The sequence below is a fragment of the Chrysochloris asiatica genome, unplaced genomic scaffold, assembly GCF_000296735.1.
Source record: "Chrysochloris asiatica unplaced genomic scaffold, ChrAsi1.0 scaffold00008, whole genome shotgun sequence".
In the NCBI taxonomy this organism is placed as follows: Eukaryota; Metazoa; Chordata; class Mammalia; order Afrosoricida; family Chrysochloridae; genus Chrysochloris; species Chrysochloris asiatica.
The window spans coordinates 9,441,727-9,456,548 of NW_006408526.1; positions in this window are offsets into that span (position 1 = coordinate 9,441,727).

The window sequence follows — 14,822 nt, forward strand, 5'->3', positions numbered from 1 at the left end:
TGGCTTTATAAGTTTTCATGGTAGATTAAAATATGAAAAATAAATAAAGAAGGCTCCATCAATAATAATATATCATAACAAAGTAGGATTCATACCAAATATGTGAGGAGCATGGTGACTTTGTACACTAAGTTGTTGTTGCTATTGTTGTTGTTAAGTGACTCTATCGGATTTCTGAGGAGTGGCTGTTGAGTTTGAACCACAAACCCTGTGGTTTACAATCAAGTAAAGACTTTACAATCAAGTGCTTTACCCTATATCACCACACCAGGACTTGGTACAATAAGTACTAAACTAATAATCACAAAGGCCACAGTTCGAGCCCTCCAGCTTTCTGTACCCACCAAGATTTACAGCCTTGGAAATCCTGTACTGGGTCAATATAAGTCAGAACCAACTTGAAGGCACTAAACAATAACAAGCATGCAAAGATGGTTCAATATTAGAAAAGTAATCAACATGATCTACTATGTAAATAAAACAAATTAAAACAACCACATAATAATATCAGTTGATGCTAGAAAAGCATTTGACAAAACCAAGCACTATTTTTGATTAAAAACAATAACAACAACAAAAACACACAGCAAAATAAGAACAGAAGGGAAATTTCTCAAAGTAATTCAGGGGATATACACAAAACTAATGGCCAACACTATTGTCGATGAGAAGACACTGAAAGTATTCCTTTTAAAATTTAGTGCCCTTTATCAACCATTTAGTGCAATTTATCAACCACTCCTTTTCAATATTGTACTGGAAGTCCCATTGTTGTTATGTGCTGTCAAGTCAGTTATAACTGAGATGAAACAATCCACAATCCTGCATTACATTCACAATTGTCATTATGTTTAAGTCCATTTTTGTTTCCACTGCTTCAGTCCAACTCATTGAGGGTCTTCCTCTTTTTCACTGACCCTCCACTTTACCAAACACGATGTCTTTCTCCAGAGACTGGTCCCTTCTGACATGTCTAAAATACAAGAGATGAAATCTCACCATCATGGCCTCCAAGAAGCAATCTGACCATACTTCTTCCAGAATGGATTTGTTCATTCTTCTGACAGCCCATGATATATTTATATTCTTCACCAACACCGTAATGCAAATGAATCCATTATTTTAGGGTCTGCCTTATTCATCGACTAGCTTTCGTATGCATGTAAAGTTATTGATAAAGTACCATGACTTGAATCAGGTGCACCTTAGTCCTCAAACTAATCTCTTTGCTCTTTAATACTTTTTAAATGTCTTGTGCAGTAGACTTGCCCAATTATTTGAGTTCTTGACTATGTCTTCCATTAGCATTAATTGAGGATCCAAGTAAAATGAAATATTTGAAACTTCAATCTTTTCTCTGTTTATCATAATGTTATTGGTTCAGTTGTGAGGATTTTCATTTTCTTTACTTTGAAGTGCAATCCATACTGAAGACTGTAGTCTTTGATCTTCATCAATAGGTATTTTTAAGTTCTCTTTGCTTCCAGCAAGCAAGGTTGTACCACCTGAATGTCACAGGCTGTTAATGAGTCTTCCTCCAATTCTGATGTCACTCTAGTTGAGTTCGTTGTTAATTTTAAGTCAGTAATGCCATTAATCTATGAATATTCAGAACTGGATCTTCTGGTATAAGAATGTAAAGTACAACAGGTCAAAAAACACACACAAAAAAGAGCATTTCGTCTGTTTTATTTTAGTAGAAATACATAGTAAAAATAAAATGCTCTTTGCATTTTTTATAACTAAATAAATGACTTCTTTTAACACTATGGGTTAATGCGCCAGACAGCAAAGCCATTTGAACTGCAAGGTCAGTGATTCAAATTCACCAGCTGCTCCTTCGAAACCCTATACAGGGTCACTATGGGTCATAACTGACCTGATGGCACTTAACCACAACAAAAATTCATGTATGGACTCCTGGTTTGGCGCTGTAGTATAAGTGCTCAACCACAAGGTTGATTTGAATCACAAGGTCAGCAGTTCAAATGACACATCTGCTCCTCAGAAACTGTATACAGGCTTGCTATGGGTCAGAACCGACTTGACAGTTATTAACAATGACAACAGCATTCATGTATGGAGTCTTGGTGTGGCACTGTAGGATAAGCACTAGACCACAAGATCTATTTGAATTGCATGGTGGAGGTTCAAACCCACCAGCTGCTCCTCAGAAACCTGTACAGGTCACTATGAGTCAGAACCTACTCAGATGACAACATTCAAGTATAGATGATGCAATGGAGCATCACATATCACAACAAAATACTTAGCTAGCTCATCAAATCCACACACTTATTTTCCCTGTATTTTTGCGTTTATTTACATCTTTGCCACTGAAACTTAGTACAAAGCAATTTCTGAAACTATAGAGCAAAGAAAATGTTTATTTTGCAAGCTCTCTTGTCTATTCCTACTACACTTCTCTCCCCCTCTAACCCAGATGCCTTTTTCAATAACATGAAACTTCAACCTGGTGCAATTCAGAAGCATTCTTTATAAAATTATTTATATTTATAGCTTTATACAATTACAAAAATAAGTGAATACAGAAGAAATCTGTTAAATGTAGCACAATATAGAAAAATAAGCTTAATTAATTTTGGTGATTGGGGAAAACCCTCAAAATAAGATGGATGGACACAGTGGCTTCGACAATGGTAAGGTGGTGTTTCATTGTGTTGTACATGGGATCTCTAAGAGTTGGAACCTAGTAAATGGCAACTAACAACAACAGCAATCTTGGTACTCAAAAGTAACATTATGAGTACTTATGACGTTTCCTTCATTTTTTGCATACTTCTGGAGTCGTGGTGTGGCACTACGGGTTAAATTGGGTTGAACTTAACTGCAAAGTTGGGTTGAACCACAAGGTTGGTGGTTCAAGCTCACCAGCTGCTCCTCAGAAATCCTATTCAGGGTCGCTATGGGTCAGATCCAACTCAATGACACTTAACAGCAACAATATTAAAGCACTGGTAGCACAGTGGTTACAAGTCAGGCTGCTCACCTCAAGGTCAGCAGTTCGAAACTACCAGCCATTCTGCAAGAAAAAGATGAAGCTTTATGCTCCCATAAAGATTTCAGAAACCCTATGCAGGATCGTTATGAGTCCGAATCGAATCCACAACACACAACCACCAACCACCACCATATATAAGTAGGAGTCCTAGTGTGGTTCTATAGAATAAGAAGTGGAGCACAAGATCGGTTTGAACTGCAAGGCCAGTGATTCAAACCCACCTGTATAGGGTTTCTGAGGAGCAGCTGATGAGTTTGAACCACTGACCTTGCAATTCAAACTGACCCTTTGGTCGAGTGCTTTTCCTCCAGTGCCACACGAGGACTCCCCATGGGGCAGTTCTATAATGTTCTATAGGGTTGCTGTGGGTTGGAATCAACTAAAAGACCTAAAGTAAACTTACTGTAATTTTTATGTAAAATATGATTCTATATTTTAATGATTTTTTGACAATGTACAATTCAAAATAAGTGACTTTTTGTTTTAAAATAAAATAATGATGTATTTTAAGTATTTAGACTTTACCTACCTACGTGCTGGCTGTTAAGCCATAGTCCTTTGACTCAAATAAATGTCTCATGGGTTTCCAAAAATTTGTAAACTAAATATCATTGCATGCTCCAAATAATTGTCATTGTTAAGTGCTATCGTATCTGGTAATGCGTCAGAGGTTTCCATCATTTTGTCTCCTTATGTTCTACCACATTCATAGGCATGGTTGCAGCATTAAAAAGGTCTTTTGCAGCAGATCTGCCCAACTCAATATGTCATTTGATTTCTTGATTGCTATTTTCAAGCATGTTGATTGGGAGTGCAAGTAAAATGAAATACTTGAAAACTTCAGTCTTTTCTCTTGTTATCATTGCTTATTATTCCAGTTGAGAGAATTTTTGCTTTCTTTGTGTTGAGGTATAATCCATACTGAAGACTGTAGCCATTAATCTTCATCAGAAATTGCTTTAAATGTTCTTCATTTTCATTGAGTTAGGTTGTGTCATCTGCATATCACAAGTTGTGTCCACCTTTCCTGATTTTAAATCATTCAGTATCCCCTTGTTCTAACAACTGTCTCTAGGTATATGTACAGGTTCCTCAAGAAAACAAATGTGCAAATATGGATTTCTCCATATGTGGAAAAAAATAAGAGTGATGAAAATTGAAGATGCTTATAATCAATTAGTCCAATGGGTTAATGGAACATGTGGAAATCAGTCTCTATGACTTTGAGACCAGAAGAACTAGATAGTGGAAGGGATCTAATGTGATCCCTTCCAGAACACTCCCACAGCCCTGGAAGGGATCACATTACAAGGCCCTGGATAGAGTGAGAGACAATGTAGTACAAAACTAAAGATAAAAATCAGAGACAAGGATTACTGGTCACAAAGAGACTGAAGGGATCCAAAACTATGGTCCTTGGCCATTCTTCAAATCTGTAATGGGTCTTGTGGTCCAATTTCCAACCAAGCAATAGAAAATTATACAGCAGGGACAACAACACAAGTAAGGTATGGTCAACATGGAATAGTCAACCATTCAAGATTAAAATGGCAACATTTGCCTAGGAACACGGTTCAAAAGGGCTGGGAAGGAGGGTGGAATGGAAACGGGAACTACAGGGAGTGACTGGGATAACTGTTGTCATAATTAAAGAGATGACAATTGAGATGAGACAAAGTTTGTGACTTGTTTAATATAAATCTTCACTCAATTCACAATTAAAAGTTTCCAAAAAGATATAAAATAAAGTGTTTAAAGTGGAGCCCTGGTGTTGTGCTATAGGAAAAAACTGGACAGCTAACCATAGTATTGGCGGTTCAAACGCACCATCTACCCCCTCAGAGACCCTACACTGGGTTGCTATCAGTCAGATTCAACTAAACGGCACTTAACAACAAATCATTTAAAAATAAAGATGCCACTTTAAGGACTAAGATCTGCCTGACCCAAGTCTTTCAGATGCATGTGAAAGTTGGACAATGAGTAAGGAAGATCATAGAAGAATCAATGCATTTGAATTATGGTATTGACAAAGAATATTGAAAGTACCATGATCTGCCAGAAAAGAAAACACATCTGCCTTGGAAGAAGTACAGTCAGTGATATCATGAGTAACTGCAATTGTCATAACCAGAAAAGCAGAAGTTGTGTAACAAAGAGGGGGGAGTAGTTCATCTTCCATTCCAGGAACACAGAAACTTAGGACCATCAAAAGTACGAGCAGAACATGGGACCCTAACCAGAGAAGCAGAAACACCAGAGATGGAGGCAGAGGTGATGACATGGAGAGATTGAGCAGATGAGCACTCTAGACTCATGGAAAGAAAACGATTGTGTGCTGACGGGCCAGGAGGCTGGTTTGCAGAGTGTACTCTTTGGTTGTTTAAACAATTATAACAATTATATATTCCTGCATGTTTTTGTGTACATTGAAAAAAAACCAGAAGGAATAGAAGCAAATAAATACTGTTAAGCAATGATGCATGGAGGGAATTGTAATTGCAATGAAATAAAATACGATAAGTTAAGTGCAAAACCAATGTTCTCTCATGTAAACTATCACTCAATTCACATTAAAAACTTTTTTAAAGGAAAGAAGAAGAAGAAGTACTGTCAGAATTCTCCTTAGAAGTGACTAATGGTGAAAATTCATCTCATGTACTTGGAACATGTTATCAGGAAGGCCCAATTCCTGGAGAAGGACATCATGTTTGGTAAAGTAGAAGGTCAGCAAAAAAGGAAGAACCTCAGTGAGATGAACTAAAACAGGGGCTGCAGCAATGGCCTTAAGCATGGTAATGATTTTTAGAATGGTGTATTACCAGGCAGTGTTTCATTCTGTTGCACATAGCAGTCACTATGGGTCAAAACTAACAACCACAACAAGAAGAAATTTCTTTACCAGCTCCCAGCAATATCATGGGCAAGATACTCCTCTAAAGGACATATCTGCATTAACACAAGATCCTGTTCTTGATAAATTGCAACTATCATACTTCTAAACGTATTGCTGTAATCATAAGAAACTAAGTGAAAAGTACAAGGGTAATGGGAGTGGGGTGGGGTGGGGTACCTAGCTGAAACCCATAAGAACATAAAAGCAATTCATTTCTTGGGTTAAAAAGCAGCATTAGTGTAGCAACTGTGTTCTAATAAGCTACTCTCCAAAATTCAGTCTCCCACATTAACCCAAGACCCTCAAGGGAAGAAAAGTAGTCTTAAGTCCCTGCCACTGTTCTGCTGCCCCAAGTAAATAATTTGTGTACACATTTCACTCTTGGCTGCCTTTGATTTGTCTCTGACTGTCTCTGGACTTCGTGGCACTGCAGGATAAGTACTGGACTGCTAACCACAATATCTGCAATGCAAACCCACCAGCTACTCATTGGGATAAAGATGAGGCTTTCTGTTACCATAAAGATTATTGTTATGTGTCATGGAGTTGGTTTTGACTCATAGCAACCCTATATAGGGTTTCCGAGCCTGTAAATCTTTACAGGAGCAGAAAGCCTCATCTTTCTCCCATGGAACAGCTGACAGTTTCGAACTGCTGACCTTAAGTTCGCAGCCCGATTCGCAACCACTATGCTACCAGAGCTCCTTCCCATAAAGATTAGTAGCCTTGAAAACCCTGTACAGGGTTGCTATGGATCCGAATGGGTTTTGGTTTGATCTCTGGCTTTGTCTTCAACTTATTATTTTTGGTTTTGTTTTGTTTTTTAAGACTGGAAAATTGCTGAGCCAGAATGCTCTACTTTAAATTCAGTTTCTCTTTCAATGTCTTATTCATATAGTCCACTTCCTCTATTCCTTGTGTATAACATTTAGGCTATTATTGCTTAAATGTCTTTTCCTGAAGCAATTCCATGTCTTTTGGGTATACTTTTTTCAAACTTCATCATGTCTCTTGTTTTTTTCACTTATTTTTTGCACTATTACCATTATCTCAGAGTCTTGCCTAGTCATCACTGAGGACTTTGTTGTGTATCATAACTTAGCTCCTTTATGAATAAAATCCCAAGGTTGCACAACTATTTGATAATTTGTTTAAGTGACAAAATTTCATTAAGTTCTTGTTTAAAAATCTGTTTTGTTTTGTAGCATCGAGTTAGTTCCAACTCATAGCAATCCTATTATAGGATGGCTAAGAGCATCTAGTGGATTTGAACTACCTACCTTGTAGTTACCAGTCCAGTGTATAACCTATATTGCCACACCAGAGCACCTAAAATGAAGAGGTACATTAAGAAAAATAGAACATTCAGATGAAAACTGAAATAGCCAATCATTAAAATTATGTCTTTACAAACTAAAACATCTGGATGGCAGATGTTAATTTGAAATTTTGTTCTGAATATTTAGTGTTGCAAAAAAGTAGCCATATGTTACATTTATATTCAGTTTTTATTTCCTGAGAGAAAAAAAAAATGTAGTAGTTTATAACTCCATTTGTAAGCACACAAATTCTTTTATTCAACTTCTACCTAACTGATTCACTGGACAAAACAGAACTTTGTTTTCCTACTTTCATAATTCTTGATGTATTGGTACCAGTTGTATTGGTGGACAATGACTGAGGTGTGCCTGTTCTTCTGCCCCACCCATTGAGTTGTCTGCCAAACACTACTCATATTATATTTCTACCCAGAATAGTTTATGACAGTTGTACTTATTGTATAATTATGTTGTTGTTGTTGTTATGTGCCATGGAGTCGGTTCCAACTCATAGCGACCCTGTACAGGGTTTCTGAGGCTGGAAATCTTTATGGGAGCAGAAAGCCTCATCTTTCTCCCGTGGAACAGCTGGTAGTTTCGAACTGCTGACCCTGAGGTTCACAGCCTGATTTGTAATCACATGCCACCAGAACATTGCTATGAAAAATGAAGAAATATGAGTGTGGAAGTAATGTTGCTTTTCTGAAAAGAAAATTTCATTGACTACTTTAGAAACACTCAATAAAATTGAGTACAAATTTCTGTGGAAATGGTTATCTTTAAAAGACAATGTAAAAATATAGGGTATAGAATCGTAACAATCTAGACATGCTTTGTCTTCAGATTGCTTTTCAATGTCTTTAAATCCTTGCTTTGTTTATGAGAATGTAGAAACATAAAAAAAGCATGAGAGTATGAAAAAAATTTCATGGAAAACTTATATTATCTTTTCATTCCATTCTCCCATAAACTTTTTGAAGCACCTTCATAAATGCTGCATTTTAGATAACATTTCTGCAAGAATTTGAATACAGAATTGTAATCAACCAACATATCTACTCTTTTCCTTTGGATAGCCCTATAATCATCTGTCCATCATTGCCGTAAGGTAAAATCAACTTACCAAATTGAATCTATGTTGCCTATTAGAGACAGTGCAAGATGAAATCCATATTCCATGCTGAGACTATATTGGATAGTAGAGGTAAATGTTCCCCAAACCAAACTCATTACCTTAGAATAGATTTCGACTCACAGTGACCCTACAGGACAGAAGATTTCCAAGTCTGTCATCTTCAAAGAAGCAGACTCACATCTTCCTCCCAGGAATAGTTGGTTGGTTCAAGAACAAAACCATTGCAACCAGGGCAATGTTGTTAAGTGCCATCGAGTCAACTCCAACCCACAGCAATCCAGTATAGGGTTTCCTAGGAACAGCTGTTGAGCTTGAACCACCGACCTTGATGTTCAAATTGACTTTGCAGTCCAGTGCATTAACCCACAGTGCAACACCAGGACCCCAGGGCAAAATTAGGCCATATAAAAATGACTACTCTAATTCACTGTCCAAGGACAGTCGCACAGAAGCAATGGGAGGCGGAGAGATGAACAAGGGACCCAAGCATCTTTGATTTCTTTTTTGAGGACCAGTAATGTGTCAGACATGACTCCTGGTGTGGTGCTGTAGGATCAGCACTGGACTGCGAACCACAAGGTTGGCAGTTCAAACCCATGACCTGCTCTTTGGAAACTCTATACAGGGTCACTACAAGTCAGAACTGTCTCAATTGCACTTAACAACAACAACAATGTGCCAGACACATAATGTTGCTGTTGTTAAGTGCCCATCGAATCAGTTCTGACTCTAAGGGACCCAATGTACAATGGAAGCAAACACTCCCCAGCCCTGCAGTGGCCTCACATCCTTGCTAAGTTTGAGTCCATCGCTGTAGACATTATGTCAAACCATCTCATTGAGGATCTTCCTGTTTTTCACTGACACTCAACTTTACCAAGCAGGATGTCTTCCAAGGTACCAAGCAGGATGTACTTCCAGATAACATGTCCCAAATATGTGAGATGAAGTCTCACCGTCCTCAGTTCTAAGAAGTATTCTGGCTATACATCTTGTAAGATAGTTTTTTTTCTTCTTGCAGTCTATGCCATATTGAATATTCTTTGCTAACACCATAATTCAAATGTATCAATTCTTCTTCGGTCTTCTTTATTCAATATCCAGCTCTTGCATGCATTTCAGATCATTGAAAATAGTGTGGCTTGAATCAGACACACATTAGTCTTCAAAATGACCTATTAATTTTTTAACAGTTTGAAGAGGTCTTTGCAGTAGATTTGCCCAATGAATACATCATTTGATTTCTTCACTGCTACTTCCATGGGCCACCACTCATCTGTCAGTTTGATGTACTGTAGTGGCTTGTGAGTTGCTGTGATTCTAAAAGCTATGCCACTGGTATTTTAAATACCAGCAGGATCACCCATGATGGACAGGTTTCAGATGACCTTCTAGACGAAGACAGACTAGAAAGAAGGAATTACAAACTACTTCCAAATATTTAGTCACTGAAAACCTTATGAATAGCAGAGAAATACAGTCAGATAGAATGCCAGAAAATGAGCCCCTTAGGTTGGAAGGCACTCAAAATGCGACTGGGGAAGAACTGCCTTCTCAAATTAGAGTTGATCATGATGATACGAATTGAGTAAAGCCTGTGGGAGAAAAACCCACGGGACCTTCATTTGCTGATGAGGCACAACTCAAAAACAAGAGAAACAGCTGTAAACATCCATTACTAATCAGAACACAGAATGTACAAAATATGAATCTAGGAAAATTAGAAATTGTCAAAAATGAAATGGAACACATAAACATCGATATATTAGGCATTAGTGAGCTGAAATGGACTGGTATTGGCCATTCTGTATCTGACAACCACATGGTTTTTTACTATGATGAGAATGACAAATTGAAGAGGGATGATGTTGTAACATCATTCAGGAATGGTGTTGCATATGTTATAAAATATATATATATTCAGATCAATCATGAGGTACAACACTGTCTGTGATAGGATAATATCCATGTGCCTACAGGGAGGACCAGCTGTTCTGCAGGAGAAAGATGAGAACTTTCTGCTCCCGTAAAGATTTGCAGCATTGGAAACCCTGTACAGGGTTGCTATGAGTCAAAACTGATGCCATGGCACATAACCAACCAACCAAACAACAGGGAAGACCAGTTAATACCACTATTATTCAAATATATGCACCAACCTCTAAAGCCATTGAGGATGAAATAGAAGAATTCTACCAGGTTCTTCAATGTGAAATTGATTAAACATACAATCAAGATGTCTTGATCATTACTGGTGATTGGAATGCAAAGGTTGGGAGCAAAGAGGAAGGATCAGTAGTTGGAAATATGGCCTTGATGATAGAAATTATGCTGGCAATTACATGATAGAATTCTGAAAAATCAATGATTTGTTCATTTCAAATACCTTCTTTAGACAGCATAAGAGATGACTATACACATGGACCTTGCCAGATGGAATACATAGAAATCAAATTGACTACATCTGCAGAAAAAGAAAATGAAATCCTTGACGATTTCAATCTTTTTTCCATTTATCGTGATGCAGCTTATTCCAATTGTGAGTATTTTTGTTTTCTTTATGTTCAGGCATAATTCATACTGAAGAGTGTAGTCATTGATCTTCAGAAAGTGCTTCAAATCCTCTTCACTTTCAGCAATGTTGTGTCATCTGCACATTGTAAGTCTTTCTCAAATCTTGATGTCACATTCCCCTTCAGATAGTATGTTGTTGTTGTTGCTAAGTGCCGTCGAGTCGGTCCCGACCCATAGCGACCCTGTACAGGGTTTCCAAGGCTGTAAATCTTTACGGGAGAAGAAAGCCTCATCTTTCTCCCACGGAGCAGCTGGTAGTTTTGAACTGCTGACCTTGCGGTTCACAGCCCGATTCGTAACCACTACGCTAGCGTCTTGTATTATTTGCTCAGTAAATTGAATAAGTATGGTTGAAAGGATACAACTCCGATGCACACCTTCACTGATATTAAATCATGCAGTTATCCTCTTATTCTGTTTAAATGACTGTCTCTTGGTCTATGTACAGGTTCACCCGAGCATGATTAAATGTTCAGGAATTCCTATTCTTCACAATGTTATCCATAATTCGCTGTGATCTACACAGTCAAATGTCTTTGTATAGTCAATAAATTACAGGTAAATATCTTTCTGATGTTCTTTTCTTTCAGTCATGATCCATCTAATATGCACAATAATATCTCTCCTTCCACATCCTCTTCTGAAGTTGGCTTGAATTTCTGGCAGTTCTCTGTCTGTGCATTGCTGCAACCATTTTTTAATTATCTCCAGCCAATTGTTACTTATGTGTGATATTGATATTGTTCAGTAATTTCATCATTTTGTTGGCTCACCTTTCTTTAGAATGGGCACAAATATGGATCTTTTCCAGTTGGTTAGCCAGGTAGCTGACTTCTAAATTTCTTGGCAAAGACCAAGGAGTGCTTTCAGCATTGTATCTGTTTGTTGAAACCTCTCAATTAGCATTATGTCAATTTCTGGAGCCTTGTTATTTTTGTCAATGCCTATAGTGCAGCTTGGACTTTTCCTTCAGCATCATTGGTTCTTGATCTTATAGCACCTCCTGAAATAGCTGAATGTCGACGAATTCTTTGTGAGACAATGACTGTGCATTCCTTACATCTTCTTTTGATATTTCCTGTGTCATTCAATATTCATATCCATAGAATTCTTCAGTATTGCAACTCGAGGCATGAATTTTTTCCTTCAATTTTTTCATCTTGAGAAATACCGAGTGTGTTCTTCCATTTTGGTTTTCTAACTCTAGGTATCTGTGCATTTCATTTGAATACTTTATTTTGTCATCTCAAGCCACCCTTTGAAATATGCTGCTCATTCTGTTCTGTTCATTCTTTTAATTCATCATTTCTTCCATGTGTTTTAGCTACTTTGTGCTCAAGACCAAGCTTCAGAATCTCTAATAACATCTATTTTGGTCTATTGTGGTCTTTTTCTTCTTTGCTGTCTTTTTTTTTTTTTTAATGTTTTATTGTGAATTGTGTGATAGTTTACATGGGAGAACATTAGTTTTACATTCATCTGATCGAATATCATTTTATTGCCATGGTTACAATCCCCTCCATGCATCATCAACCAACCAAAGGGTATATCCTGCAAACCTTCCCCCTGGTTGTCAGCACACAGCCCCTCTTCCTTTCTGAGTCTAGAGTCCCTAGCCATTCCCTCTCTCCACATCATCATCTCTGCCTCCATCTCTAGCATCACTGCTTCTCTGGGTAGGGTCCTGCATTCCATCTTCTCCCTTGATGGCCCAGGGACCTCCGCTCCTGGACTGCAAAGTTAACCACTGCCCTAATTTTGCTACACAATGTCTACATTTACATTTCCAACACTCCCAGTCAGTCCTGATAGCAATTTTTCACTATTGTGCCACATGAGTGCCGTCCTCATCTCCTTTTATCAGCCCACCCAGACAGATTGGATACTACTCTGTGGAGATTCTACCTTCCTCCATGACCTCTAGATATAGGATCCCTCTTGAAAGCTTGTCAATTCTTGCCTTTGTAGCCACCCGTTTTGGGTAGCCAATGTCCAAGTTGCCCATCCCTGTCTACCCTGTATATTGAGGGGCTGGGAATGATCCTCGCTATAAAGATTTGTTCCTTCTTTTGAGCTAGTCCATCCATAGGTGTAGGTCAAGTTTATCAAATTGTATCAGATTACTCTTTTTTTCCTCTTCTTTCTTCTTCTAGTTGAAATGTGATCATCCAGCCATTGAAGCCAAGTCAAGTGGATATTATCTACAAGTATGAGTGTTCTTGTGCATATGCCCTCACTTCTTATCTGCTAGACGCTTCACTCTCCATTCTAGTCGTCTGTGGCTATGTCACTGACTCTGGGCCCAGGAGTCCCCAGGACTTGCCAAACTGCTGGCCAACCAGCAGTCTCTACCCAGGTTCACAGGAGTCTATTGAACATGGTAGAGCTTAGCTTGCAGCTTCATTGCTGGTTTTCCCTCACTTCCCTTTATCGGTGACCAACGTGGTCACCAGTTAGAGCGTATGTCTGCTCATGTATTCCCATTGAGTCTTAGTCTTGGAAGGGGGTTTGCCCTGAAGGGACCCATCCACTTGCCTTGATGTCTCCTGGGCAAGCAACTTGCTTGTTCTTGTCATAGTCGGTCAGACTGCCATCTTCTTTCCAGTCTTTATAATGACATTTTGCTCTCTTCCTGTTCTTGATATCATCCATAAACTCTTTTGATCTTCAGTCATAAATGTTCAATTTATAAAATCTATTCTTGAGATGGTCTAAACTTAGGTGGGATATACTCAAGGTCACATCTTGGCTCTCATGTACTTATTTTAATGTTCTTCAGTTTCAGCTTGAATTCCCATATGAGCAATTGGTGTCCTGTTCCACTGTCAGCCCCTGGCCTTGCTCTAACTGATGATATTGAGCTTCTTCATCATCTCTTCCCACAGAGGTAGTTGATTTGATTTCTGTGTATTCCATCCAGTGAAGTCCACACATTTATTCACCATTTGTACTGCAAAAAGGTATTTGCAATGAATAAGTCATTGGTATTGCAAAATTCTGTCATGTGATTTTCAATGTCATTACTATCGCCAACGCCTTAGTTTTCAACTACTGATTCTTCTTTGTTTCCAATGTTCACATTCCCATCACCAGCCATTATTAATAGATCTTGATCACATATTCCATCAATTTTGTACTGTAGAATTTGGTAAAAACCTTTAATTTCTTCAATTTTGGCATCAGTGGTTGGTGCACAAGCTTATAGTTACATTAAGTGACCTTACTTGCAGGCATGTGCATATTATTCTATCATTCACAGTGTTGTACTTCAGGAAAGATCTTGAAATATAATTTTGCACAATTAATGTGATGTCATTTCTCTTCAATTTGTCATTCCTGGCATAGTAGACCATACGTTTGTCTGATTCAAAATGGCTAAGCCAGTCCACTTCAGGTCACTAAAACTTAGGATATCAATCTTTATTTGTCCCATTACATTTTCAATGACATCAATTTTCCTAGATTCATAATTTGCACATTCCATAATATAATTATTAATGGATGTCTGACTTTGTTTCTTCTCATTTAGAGTCATGCCACATCAATAAATAAAGGTCCCAACACAAGCCTACTGCCATTGAGTCATTTTTGACTCATTTGTTGTTATTAGGTAACATTGAGTCAGTACGGACCCATAGAGACCTTATGCACAGCAGAACAAAACACTGCCCGATCCTGGACCAACCTCACTATCATTGCAATGTGTGAGCCCATTGATGATGCCACGCTGCCAATCCATCTTGCTGGGGTCTTGCTCTTTTTCTCTCTGAACCTCCACCCTACTAAACATGATATCCTTCTCCAGCAACTAGTCCCTCCTGACAATATGTCCAAAGTATGAGAGACGAAGTTTGGCCATCCTGGCCTCCAAGGAGC